Below are 14,125 nucleotides of genomic sequence, written 5' to 3' on the forward strand. Positions count from 1 at the left end.
AATCAACAACATCGGTAGTAATGTTAGAACTGGCAGTAGCAATTCCAGTCACCCCAGCAGCAATGATTCTTAAAGAGTATCAACCATCACAGCCCACAGCTGCAGCGGCTTAATCCTAAAACATCAACGCCTTAAAGTTCTCAATCAACGGATAGCAGGACAGCAGTAGTGGAGGTTCAGAAACAAAAATAACTTATAGTAACTAAGGAAAACAAGGAAACGAAGCGTACCAGTAGCAGCACGGTGACTGCAACAACACAGGGAAGATGGCCTCCTCCCCCACCTCAGCTCGTAACTCCGGCGGCGGCGAGCTCCACGGACGGCGATGGCGGAGAAAACAGCGGCGGTGACGGACCCAGAGGCGGCGACTCTGCTCGACGGTGATGGACCCAGAGGCAGCGGCGGTCACGCGCAGCAGTAGTAGCCCGCGATAAGGACGATGGCGGTGGCTTTGCACAGTGACGACGGAAGCTTCGAAGACAGTGACCCTCGGCCTCCTCGGTCGGTGGCATGACAACGCGGGACGGCGGCGAGCTGAATGGCGGCGGCAACTGCGCGATCTTCTCTCTCGGGTCTCCTCTCTCCTCTGCCCACAATGACGGCGACGGTGGCAGTGACACCCACCGCGCCGTCTCCTTCTTCTTCCTTCCTCCCCTCTGCTCTCCCCGTTCTCTCTTCTCCCTTTCTTTCTTTCTTCTTTCTTTTGATTTTCTGAAGCTGTGGCTATTGGGTTCTGAAGCTGTGGGAGTTAGGTTATTTTGGAGAAAGGGGTATGGCGGCTAGGGTTAGGGAAATTAGGGTTAGGGTTGTGTTTTGAGAATTTATGGTTTTGTGATAAAATTGGGGATTTTTGGTTCATCTAAAATTTAATTAATTCTCTAAAATTATTTTAAAATATTTATTGTATCAAAATACTAATTGATTTAAAATCAAATACTCTAATTAAAATTATAAGGTAATATAATTAATTTTCTTTATTTATAAAAATATTAGTATTAAATTCCAAAATCTCAATTACTTCAACCAATCCATATAAAATTCTTATTATTTTATATTTGCTAAACTTTATTATTCTAATATAGAAAATAATTCGATAATTATAAAATCAGATAAAGCCTTAAATTACTTTAAACTCAATTAATCAAAATTTACTTTAATTTATCTTTAATAAAATAATTTCTGAGGTTAAGGTACTTAATGAATAAATAAATCAAAATTAACTCTTAATAAGATTTTTCTGAAATTTCTGGGTCTTACAGTGTGGGTGCGGGTCGAGACCAGTGTTGCGATGGTCAGGGACGAATTCTAGCCCAGGGAGGTTGTTCATGGGTTGCCCAAGCTACAATGTAAGTGGTGGTTATTGTTGTTTGCTGTATTTCTAGATATAAACTTGGCTGATTCACTTTCTTGGGTGCAGACTGTAGGTAAGTAGGTGGTGTGGGTTGTTTCTATGGGTAGATAAAATTTTAGAAGAAGATGTGATAACATGTAATGGTAGAACAATCCCTTCAATTGACAATAAAGAATGAAAGATGAAGATTGCTTGGAAACTTGGAAGCTTAAAGTCTGAAGTTAGGGTTCTAAATATGAGTGAAATTTTGGTGTTTGCATTTATGCAGTTGATTATAGTAGATATTCTTCTCTTAAAGTTGGATAGGCAATTTGGCCAATTGTATCTGGAAAAAAACAAATGACATGCATATGTTGTTCCTGTACTTATACATGTGTGTTTGTTTGAAAGAAATGCAAATTAAAGTGTTTGACATCATTATGCTTGCATATTTTGGAAATTGAAAAAACAATATGAACTACTAATCTATTCATCCATAACATAATTCTTATCAAAGTTTTCATAATTAAGGCCTTACATAATTATAGGATCCTAATTTCTGGTGTACAATGAAATGAAAATGGACAGTGTTTGGAATTACTATAAATTGCATATCAGAGGACAAAATAAAACCAGAAATCTGACACAGATCAATTCAAGAAAGTCATAATTCATTTTCATAATGTAAAAAATATATCCAAAGAAGGCATTATGGAGCCAGAACAATAGTCACCAAGTATATCAGAGTTGTCAAAATATAGGTGATGCATGAACATTTTTTCTTTATTTTCTATTTATTTCAGATATGAATTCATTGAGTTTTAATTAGATTTTAATGTTTGAAGTCTATTTGGATGCTACTTTGAGTCGCTTTAGTGTTTTACTTATTTCAGTAAAGTTTGGATCGGTTTGGCAGAGTTTGTGTGCAAGAAAAGAGAAGAATTTTGAATCTGCCAAGCAGGCACAAAATGTGGACCTGGGTGTTTAGTGCCACGAGCCTTGTGATTCGTGCCAAGCCTCTGCCTCGTTGGGCATTAAACATCAAACCTGGCATTTAGCGCTAGGAAGTCAAAAATGAAGAGGAGCTTATTGCCACCAGGGGCGCTAAATGCCAAGCCTGGCGTTTAGCACCAAGAGAACAGAATTGAAATGGGAGTCACTGCCAGCTGGGGCGTTAAACACTGAATCTGGCGTTTAGTGCCAGTAATGCGGATCAACCTCACCCAAATGAGCATCTTTAGTTAGATTTGGCTTCTAATTATTGTATTTTATTTTGTTTTAGCTATTTTTATATACAAACAAAATCTTTTATGTTTAGACTTTATTATTTTATTTTTTTTCAAATCAAATTAGGTTAGATATAAAAGGGAAAAGATTTAGCCCTTCAGGATCTCTTCTCTCTTATGCACCTCATTCTAGACTTTACACTTTTTCAAACCCTAGTTTTTTCTCTAAGTCATGAGCAACTAAATCTCCTCGGTTAAGGTTAGGAGCTCTATTTATTCTATGGACTAATACTATTGCCACTCTGTTTTAATTAATGGTTTGATTTAAATTCAAGGATTACTTTCGTTCTTCACCTTATGAATTTGAGTGTATTGGAAAGTAACTCTTGTTCTACATGAATTCTTGTTGACTCTTGAAAAAGTTAAATCACATGAATACAAGCTTGAAAGTAAATTCCTCTTAAATCACTAATTGTCTGGACCTAACGAGGTATGTGACATATAATCCTCTTATAACTAGGTAATTAGAATTTTTGTGGCTAATAAACTAGAATTGAACCTAACCCTCTAATCTACATTAAGTGTGTGTTTGGATTACAGTTTACAAACGGGAGTTTGAATAAAATTAATTTTGCAAACTTGATTTTGATGAAAAGTAAGTTTGTGTTAAAGTGATTTATGTTTGGCAATCTTTGCATCAAAATGAATTATAGTAAAATAAATATTGTTTGGATTATACTACTCAAAATTATTTTTAGATAAAAAATTATTAAAATAGATACCAACTTAAATAATTTTTGTATATTATCTTATCATTTTAATTTAGATAATTGAATAGATCTTATTAATTAATTCTATAATAAAATTAATATTTATACAAATTGGAAAAATATATTTTTAATTAAAACTAACAAAATATAAATTTTAGTGAGTACTAAGAATAATAAAAAAAATTAAATATTTATCTGGGTAGTAATTGAAATAAATCAAAAAATTTTTTATGATATTTTTTATATAGTATATTTTTAGTATTCTTAGTACTCTTTTTTAGTATGCTATAATTTATTATTATTATTATTATTATTATTATTATTATTATTATTATTATTATTATTATTATTATTATTATTATTATTATTTACAATTAATTTTTTATTTAATTTACTTTACCTAATAAAATCAATAAATTATATTATAAAAAAATAATAAAAATAATACAAAAAATTACAATTATAAAAGTGTATAATATCAAATAAATAATTAATAAAAAATATAAATAATAAATAATAAAAAAGAGAGTTCATGTAAAAAAAAATAATAAGAATTCCATAAATAATATAATAACATGCACATAGGATAAAGTTGGTAAAAGGTAAATAAGGATGGAGTATTGATGGCTAAAAGCCCGTTGGTGAAACGCGGAAGCTCAAAATTGTAACTTCTTGTAAACGTGGTTTTGAAAGCAAAATCACTTCTACGTTCATGAATCAAAAATTTGGCAAACCAAAAATTGAAGCTTTCAAGAAGGCTAAACGTGCTTCTTCTCTTGTAACGCGTTTGCCAAACACACCCTAAGTGACCAAGGAATTGGTGGTTGATTAGATTAGAGGAGACTAAATTGCTAAGGAATTAGGGTTTAGTCAATCACAGTTTGTCATGAATTAAATCTTACATGATTAAAATAGTTGGTAAGAAATAGAAATCAAGAAAATAAACAACTCGAAAAATAAACAATAAAATTTTGCATACTATACACAACATTCTCTTTTATCCTGTGCTTGAACAATTCCAAGCCAAGCTTGCAAATGGTTACATGAATTCTATCACTTTGCAACACATTTTTAGACACAATGAACAAAAGTTATTTTCCAACCACTTTAAAAGAAGATGCAATATAAAACAATTACTTATCCAATACCTTCTCATTTTGTAAAACCAACTCCAAACTAAAGACCTTATTCTCATTTCAATGGCTGGAAAAATCATACAATCGGATAATCCCCACAACCAAAGACCAAGAGAGCTTGGTAGGATTGATATCTCTGATGAAATATGTCTTTCCAGCCATTTTTTAAAACACAAAATAGTTGCAAGCACAAGGTTTATTTGAAAAAAATAACAATGTGTTTCTATATTTTTTATATACGGTGTAGCGTCCTAATATTTATACACATTTCTTCCTCTCTCCATCACAATGATGAGCAGGAAAATCTGCTTGATTAACCTCATGTCCTTCAACATGCGCAGGAAGGTTTTTTGCTTAGCTTGCATATAGATTTAAAATTTGAAAGGATCTCAACCCAAGGAAGCCGTGAAGGTAGCAATTTCTTTGCAGGAGATACTATAGCAACCTCCTTCATTGGGATGCTATTTCCACCAGAAACCCCCCTCACTTTACGACAATTTCTATTTGGATGGGAACACTATCCTTAGAGGATTGCACGAGGCTGCTTATGTGGAGTTGGTGAGATTAGTTTTAATATCAGTCTGGGCAGGTGTCGACTATGCGGTTCCCATGCATCTTCATGTCCATGGAGAAAACTTGTTGTTTAATCACGACTTGTCGTCACCAAGAATGATGGCTACTAAGTTGTTTTTAAAAGGAACACTGTTCGTGTGAATTTTGGGATTGTTCATCAGTCGAGTTCTCTCCTAAGTCTATTCACGTGTCGTCACTGAGAAGGGTTTACTTATTAGCTATCGTTGGAGGGAACACTGTAGCCTTGTGGCGACGTATCGTTGTGGAGAAAGCTAGGTTTTGGAGGAAACACTATTCATGTGCTTCGTGGATTGAACAACATAAATATTTATATATTAAATAGATTTTAGAATACTTTTTCTTCCTCCTTTTTAGCAATAACACCAATTTCTTTGCCAATTTCAGGTGTGATTTGAAAGTCGATGATGCTTTTGCTTCTTATCTGTTTTTTTTTTTTTATTTATTTTGTCATAAATTCTTTGGCTATATATATCTATATATATCTCTTTTCTTATAAGTATTATTTGGATCTATTTATTCTTGTTGCTTATTTTTTTTAGTAATCACCGAGTATATGTTAAGATACTGATTTATTAGACTTTATTCTTGTGAGTTAATACTATTTGAGAAGTTTTTATACTAGTGAGTGAAATAATAACGCTTTGATTAGGCTTTGTTATAATGATTTAATTTCTTTTTTTTTTTAGAATTAACAACGTTAGATCAACCACTTATTCTAATAAATATATGTGATAATCTACCAAAAATCTAAAAAAAAAAAAAACTTTTGTGGCCTGGTTTCTAATTAGGTGATAATCAAGATTCTTAATATAGTTAATACTTTGAACTTTCTAGACATACGTGTATTATATATGAACAACTCTTGATGTGGATACATATATAATTTGAATTTTATTACTACGTATACAATATTAGCGTAAAAAAAACACACTCATTTGATTGTTATAAAATATATAGATTAATGAATGTCTTAAAGTTGATACAATACGTGCACTAACCCATTGAAGATAGATATTGAAAATTATGTTCAAATCATCACTAAACCATGATCAAATTGTCAAATATAATAGACAACCATAAAAATTATATAGACTATGAAACTCCATCATAAAATGCAATACACATGAAGCAATTATTGAAAGCATCAATCAATGTTACTTTTGAGTGATATTATAAATATTAGATGATGAATATATTATTATTGAGAATATATTATAAAATCTGAATTATAATGAGACATACATATATTGGAAAATATTGACAAATTTTTTTTTCTCTATTTTATCTCTACATCTACTTCTCTATTTATTATTTTACAACAATTAACATATTATTAACAAAATTGTAACATTATGCATAACAAACAAAATTTCTTTTAAATAAAAAGACCTTTATTTAGACTTGTATTGTGGAATGAATTTGAAGAAGTTTTTTCCTACAAATGGGACACGACATATTGATTCTCAACCAAGGATCGACACACTTGAGATGAAAAAAGTGATCGCATGCAGGCAACACTCTTATCCAATCAGATTCATTATAATCAGCCAAGCATATGGCGCAAGAACTTGAGCTACCTATGCTGCAAGTAGTAGCTCCACCAATAATCACTTTGCTCTTATTAGAGTATTGAATACTAGGATACCTGTTGTACCATGACGTACCACTATTGTTATCGTTATTGTTGTTATTATTCTCATCCAATAATCCTATCTCATGAGGTTGAGATTCTACAGCAATTGCCATGTGATTAATATTATTAGAGCCTGTGCCATGGTGAATGCCATTACCATCTTGATCATTGTTGTTGTTATTGTTAGATGAACAAAAGGGACAAATAGTGCATAAATAAGAAGCAAATGTAACAACAAAGGATATGAATATTAGGCAGAAAATGAATAATAACAAAAACATTACTTTTCCTAATGATTCTTCATCATGCTTCATATCGCCCACACCTAATAATAATTAAATTGAAAATATATGGACAATCAAGAAATAATTCAAATTGTTTCAGATTCAAAGAGAGATTGTGCATATATATATGTGTGTATTTATGTATATGATTTAATTAACGAATTAGTTAGTTGATGTTTAATTAGCGTGATGGGAAATCTACTTTAATTTGGTATTAATATATATAAGGGTTGAAATTTATTTTGTATTTTTGTGCATATATATGTCTTGTTTTGTATAGTGACAATAATTAATTAGAATAATATTGTATAGGGAATGGATCTTTTTAATTGTTAAAAAAAAATTGAGAATATAAAATATGATTTCTAATTTTTTATTATTTTTTTTTATATTTATTTTTTGTTTCACTTATTAAATTAATGGTAAGACATCATGCTTTACTCCCTCAATTATTAAAAGAAAATTTTGAGGATCTATTTTCTAATGTATGTGCAGCTGTTGCGTACCGATTAATTGATCATCATCTTCAATGTCAGAATATTAGATCATACTCATCCAAATTGGAATAGTCAAACATAACTTGCCCAACATACACATATTTAATTTGTTGAACAAAAGTATTACAAATATATCACAAATTAATTATTATATATATATATATATATATATTTTTTTTTTTTTTTAATTTATTTTTTATATATATTTTATATTTTAGTATATATTATATATATGAATAATGATTAATTTATACGTAGTGTAATTGTTTATTAAATATACAAAATTACAAAGATTATTATTTTATAAAGCATACCAAATATAATATATATGGCAGACAGCCACGCCCATCCAAGGAAAAAAAAATACCTAGCCATATATGCAAATTAAGTTATTTTGTTACATAGTAATAATGATATTTCATTATTTTGATGTCAAAGACACTAAAAATTTAAAAAATAAAAAATAAAGAAAATCAAAATTTACGTGATCCTAACTCCAAAATGCAAATGAAAAAAAAAAAAAAACACTTTAGTAAACAAAATTTTATGTTAAAAAAATTGTGTTTCTATATGAGGGGGCCGCGGAAAAAAGCAAAATGAAACATCAACCTATATAAACATGTATATTTAATATTAAAATTTAAGTAAATTATTATTAACTATTTATGTAAAATATTTTACTTACTAGCTACACCACAGTTTGCAGATTGCTGCAGTTAATTTTCGGCAGAAGCTAAATAGAAAATAGCGACGGTTTAATTAGTAGTTTTTACGTGTATGTACTATGTAGGGTAATTAAAATGTGAATAATATAAAATTACAAATTAAAAAAAACAATAAGTTAATATAGAAAAGAATATAATTTTTATATTCAAAATAAAATTTGTACATTACTAACCTACTCATTTCGTGTGTATCACTTGCTGATGAATTAATTATTATCAAATCAGGTAGCATTTGTACATATATACCTAAGTATTATTATTTCATCAAAGTTTTGAACTTTTGATCACGCATCCACCACTTTACTAACAGTTTATTTTATATTTGTATATTAATATTAATTTTTAATTTCAAAAAATCAAAGTATATATATGTATATATTCAGTCAAATTATGTGAATACAAAAATTAATTATCAAAAATCAATTATTTGTATAAAATATATATTTACAAGTAGCTAAATTTTTATATATAAGATAATTATTCATACCCTGGTCTAAAAATACAAGTCAAATTCAAAGTGAATAGAGTCCAAATCTATAAAGGCCAACAAGTCTAAGTCCACTCTATCTGTATACTCGATCTCTTCAGATCGACCTCTGCAAAGAATCTCAATTATTCCTACAAACGTGCTTGTATATTTATATATGAGATCTTAATAACTCCTAGATAAAAGGGAGAAATAACCACCTACTAGAAATAGGAGGAGAAGTTAGTGATCACTAAGCCATCATTCCAACTATATAAATATCCCTCCTAGACTCTTATATCTCTTCCTTTTTATTGACAGCGGGGCAAGAATGCCCAGAAAGAAACAAACTAAATCACCACTACAAGAAAAACACCCATTCAGGTACACTTGAAAAGTGTAGCCAAAAGTGAAAAAAAATGATGCCTTAGGCTACGGCTACGCTTTTTGGGCTATGACTACACTTTTTGGAGTGATTCCTATTCGGCCGTTGCCTATTCTCAAAGGCTACGCTTTTCTGTACCAAGGGCTACGCTTTTGGCATTTGGGAATAGGGTGCGCTTTTCAAGTGATGCTGTCCAGGACCAAAGGCTACGCTTTTCAGCTTCTATTTTTACCAGAATAGGCTACGCTTTTCAGTGCTACTGCATCACTTGTAAAGCATAGCCACATTGTATACCATAGCTACTTTATATAAATGTAGCCTTAAGTCCCTCATTTTTTTTAATTTTCTGTATAACCATAGCTACTCTATATAAGTGTAGCCTTAGGTTCCTCATTATTTTTTTTATTTTCTATATATATATATATATTCTAATAATTTTTTGTACATAATATTTAGTAATATGATTACATATATAATTTTGTATTTTTAATTAAATGAGTTAAATATTATAAAATAAAAAAATACATAATTATACTAAATAATTTCTTTAAATAATAAAAATTATCTGTAAATAAAATATATTTATAATGATCTAAAAGTACTAATATTCATACATCTCACACTAAATTAAACATAGCCATATCAAAATAGGCATGAGACTACTTAGAATTTACTACTAATACTCTACAGAAAACTAAAATATTATATTCTATATAAGTATCTTCTAATAAAAGTAATTAGTCTACCATACATGTATCCATTTTCAACATTACTCCATCTTAACCCATAAACCACAATGATAAACAGCTTAATCTTCATTATCATCCTCAATATTATCCTGCATAATTATATAGAAAAGTAATTAAAAAAATATTTATAATGACATTCGCAATTATAAAAATTAAAAAATTAAACTAAAAATAATTAGAAACAAAACTGAAAATAATTGTATAAATTATCAAAACTATGTCAACTTAAAAAATAAAGTTAGCACAATTCTTGATCCTGCTTCAGTTAGCACAAAACTAGAATTACAACAACCAGAATTGCACAAACAATTTTCAGCCATAACAATACAACTTCAAGTGTTAAAGTGTCAATAAAGTCAATAACATATGATTTTCAGCCATAGCAATTAACTTAACCATATGCAAATATAAGAGGTATAACATATTATACATATACCTAATATATTATACATATAAAAAAAGGGGACAAAAGAAATCCTAATATATTATTATTTATTTTAAATAGGAATCCTAAAGTGTACTTTGGTTTTGGTTTTGCAAATGCGTTCTAAGAATTTAATTTTATATGATTTTTTAAAAACCGGCTACTGATTTAGTACACTTCAGAAAAACAACAAGCAGTAACCAACTTAGAAAAATCATAGAAAATCCATCTTTGGTTGGATTCTCCTAAAGTTTGATGTGGTTGAACCAGATGTAATACCCGGTCTAATCGAAATTAATTAAATAATAAGTTAAATAAGAGCGAATATGGTTGGAAGATTTGGCAATTGGAATTTGATAATTTAAATATGATATTTGGATTCAGTGAATTTTTCCGAGTCGGAAAACATAGTTTTCTGCGTAAAAGCGCGCAGCGGAATTTTGACCGGCAGTACTGGCTGAGATCTGTCTGGTACTACAGCTGAGAAAATTGATTATGAGTAAATAAGATTAATAAATGAGGAATTATAATTAAGAAAGGTAGAAATATCTAAAGTGCGATTTAGAGCGCCAATCTTAAAGGTTTTGGTCCAAAATTGGGCCAACGGACAAAAATAAGTGAACCGGGCCTAAGTGGGCCCAAGACCCAACATATATAAACATTAGTTATGAGCATTTCAGCTCATTTTTCCCTAAAGAAGGGGTGTTAGGCGCTGAAATTGGGAAGAGAGAAGAGAAGAGAGAAAACCTAACTCTCTTTGATCTTCAAACCACCATAATTTAAGCTACGGAGCTCCGATTGACGAGTCGTTTGCGGCCACGCGTTGCTCTTCTCATCCTCTACAATTCTATCTAAGTTTTGTGGTGAGTATTCCATTCATCTCTGCCCAGTTTTCGAAATTCTCCACTGTTACACTTTTTGGGTAGTTAGTGTTGAAATCTTGTAATTTTGGGTGTTTAGGGATACTCCAACATGGATTCTAAGCGGGTTATATCCCTACTTCATATGGGCTAAGGTAAGAAGTGCTTAAACCTTTGTGATTTGTCATTTTTATGAGCCCTAGGTTGATGTATGTATGTGATATTGGTTATGTTAGTGTATTTGGTGATGTTGGTGCACAATTGGGAGATTGGTATTGCTTGAGGAGCTTTGGTGAGGCTTGGAGCTAAGGTTGGTGAAGACTTCCAAAGAAGAGGCTCAATTGGTTTGGTTACAAGAGGTACGGTTTAAGTTTCATTTAAGTACCGTATGGTGTGATGAGAATTTCTAGGTTAGATGCCCCTAGGATTAAGTTTGGATTGTGTAAATGGTTAGTGCTAATATGCATAGTTGGTATGTAATGTGAATTAATGATTGGGTTGAGAATTGTGTGGTCTTGTATGCTTGGTGTATTGAGAATTTGATGTACTGGGTAATGAGTATTGATTTGTGGTATATGCATTTAAATTGTGAAAATTGGGCCGGAGGCCGTGAATTTTAGGCCGGAGGTCGGAAAGAGGTAAGAAAGGTAAGTCGATGTGTGCATTGTATGATGGCACAAGTGATTGGATGAATTTCAGATAATGAATATATGAATGATTAGGTTGGTTATTGAATAATAAAGTTTGAGAAGTTGAAGTGTGGAATTTGGTAATTTCGGGTGAAATTATGTAGATGAGGTATGTTTGGTTCGGTTGAGATATATTATGTGATCTTATATGTGATTATGATTATTGATGCCTTGATGGTATGATGATGCATTAGAGATATGTATGTTGTGATATATGCTTGGGGAATGATTAAGGTTGATTTGTGGGTGAAACCACGTGATAGTGAGTATGATATTGATTGTGTAAAATGATGGTTGATTGGAAATGGTATTATTGGAAATTGGGATGAGGAAGGATGTATGACATGATATTGTGTTTGTCCTTTAGCCATTTGATTAAGAAGTGTCAAAATGGTTGGATGTGGTTTGGGGATTTTGGTAAAGTGTCAATGTGTGAGTTGAGGATGACTTGATGTTGATTTTGGTATACTTTGATTGATTTCAAAAAGGGTTGAAATTGGCATGTTTTAGTTGAGTTGGAAAATAGTTGAAAATGACTTGTTTTGAAAATGGCACCTTGTGGTTTTGTATGAAAATATGGTTTTTGGGCATATTTTGATGGGACATAACTTGGACTACGGATCTCTGTTTTGTGCCAAATTTGTTTAGAAATGAAATTGGATCCGGGATGTCCGTGCCGTTTGAAGAACGGGTGAAAAACGATTTAAAATGGGAGAGTTATGTCCGTCGGAAGATTGGGGGTTGAATTTGTAAATTCTGTAGCTTTTAACTTAGAAAATTTTTAGCAGAACGACCCTCCGCGCGTAGGCGCACTTGGCGCGTACGCGCCGTTCTTTGAGAAAGCACCATCCACGCGTGCGCGTGGTGTGCGCGGGCGCGTCGATGCGCTGCACCAAATGCCCAGCCATTTTCCCGAGAGTTGTGCCAGTTTTGTGCCTAGGGCACAAATGTATCCGCGCGTACGCGTGGCTGACGCGTGCGCGTCGTTTAGCTATTTTTCAACCCGCGCGTCCGCGTGTATGACGCTTGCGCGTCGATGAGTTTTGTGGCCATCCACGCGTGCGCGTGGAGTGCGCGTACGCGTGGCCCTATTTTCATGCCAAAGTTGATTTTTGAGTGTTTAAAGCCAAATATCATACTTCTAAGCCTCCGATCTCACCCCTTATGTATTAAATCATTATGAGACGGAAAAGGATGTTTATGATAAATGAGTTAAATTATGGAGTTTTGAATAAATGAGTATTTGTGATACCTAGGTAGTAGTAAGAGTGGTGGTTCATCACGCTTGCTCCAGGTTAATGTTTGAGATTTGATAACAATGATGATTGCTTTTAAACTGAAGGAATATATGTTTTGAGATCCTGGGCAGTAGCAAGGGTTGTGGTTTATCCCACTTGCTCCAGGTCAGAGATTGTGACGCCTGGGTAGTAGCGGCAGTAGTGGTGAATCCACTCGCTCTAGGTTGAGCTTTTAGACACCCGCCTGGGTAGTAACCGCAGTAGTGATTATTTCACTGGCTCTGGGTTGAGCGGGCAGTAGCAAGGGGGTTGTAGCTCAAACCTACTTGCTCCGCAAGAGGTGTTTCTGTCCAATGGTTAGCTACCAGGACATGTCGGGTTGGCTATATAACCGACAGATGATATCATCAGCCATAGGGCAGGCATTCATCATTTGCATATGTTTGAATTGTTTGGGTTTGCCTATTGCTTTGGATTTCTACATCATATATGCCATGTTACTTGTCTATGTGCTACTTGTTCTACCTGTACCATATTTGTGCATTACTTGCCTGTATTGCTTGTGTTTGTACAACTGAGAGGTCCCTCATGCTGGTGTCGGTGGATTTTGAGTGATGTTCTTGATGAGATAAATTGATGATGCGATTGCATGATGATGATTATTGAATGAGATAATTGGAGCTCCCTGGGTAGACGCAGTGATGTGGTTTCACTAGCTCCAGGTGAAGGTATGATGTATTAATATAGAATTGTTGAGATAGAACAACTGGTGATAGTTTTGCTTATGATTCTGAGTCTGATTCGTGGAAGAGTCAGCGAGTTGGGAAACATGTGAAACATGAATTAGAATTAGCACTCCCTTATGACAGTTGCCTATTCATGGATTAGCAAGAACCTAGGATGGATAATTGGTGAAGAAGTTTAGGATGCTTAGTGAGTTTTTACTGCAGTGCATTGTATTTATTTGGCACTTTTACCGTACTGGGAACCCATGGGCCCGGGGTTCTCATTCTGTATATATCTCTTGTTTTTCAGATACAGGTCCAGGTGCTCAGAAGTGAGTTGTGGGTCGTCTGAGAGACGGCGAAGATCTTTATTTTCTCTCCTTTGTGTTTTGCT

The sequence above is a fragment of the Arachis ipaensis genome, chromosome B9 (genome assembly GCF_059453495.1).
Source record: "Arachis ipaensis isolate K30076 ecotype BB chromosome B9, ASM5945349v1, whole genome shotgun sequence".
NCBI classification, from domain to species: Eukaryota; Viridiplantae; Streptophyta; class Magnoliopsida; order Fabales; family Fabaceae; genus Arachis; species Arachis ipaensis.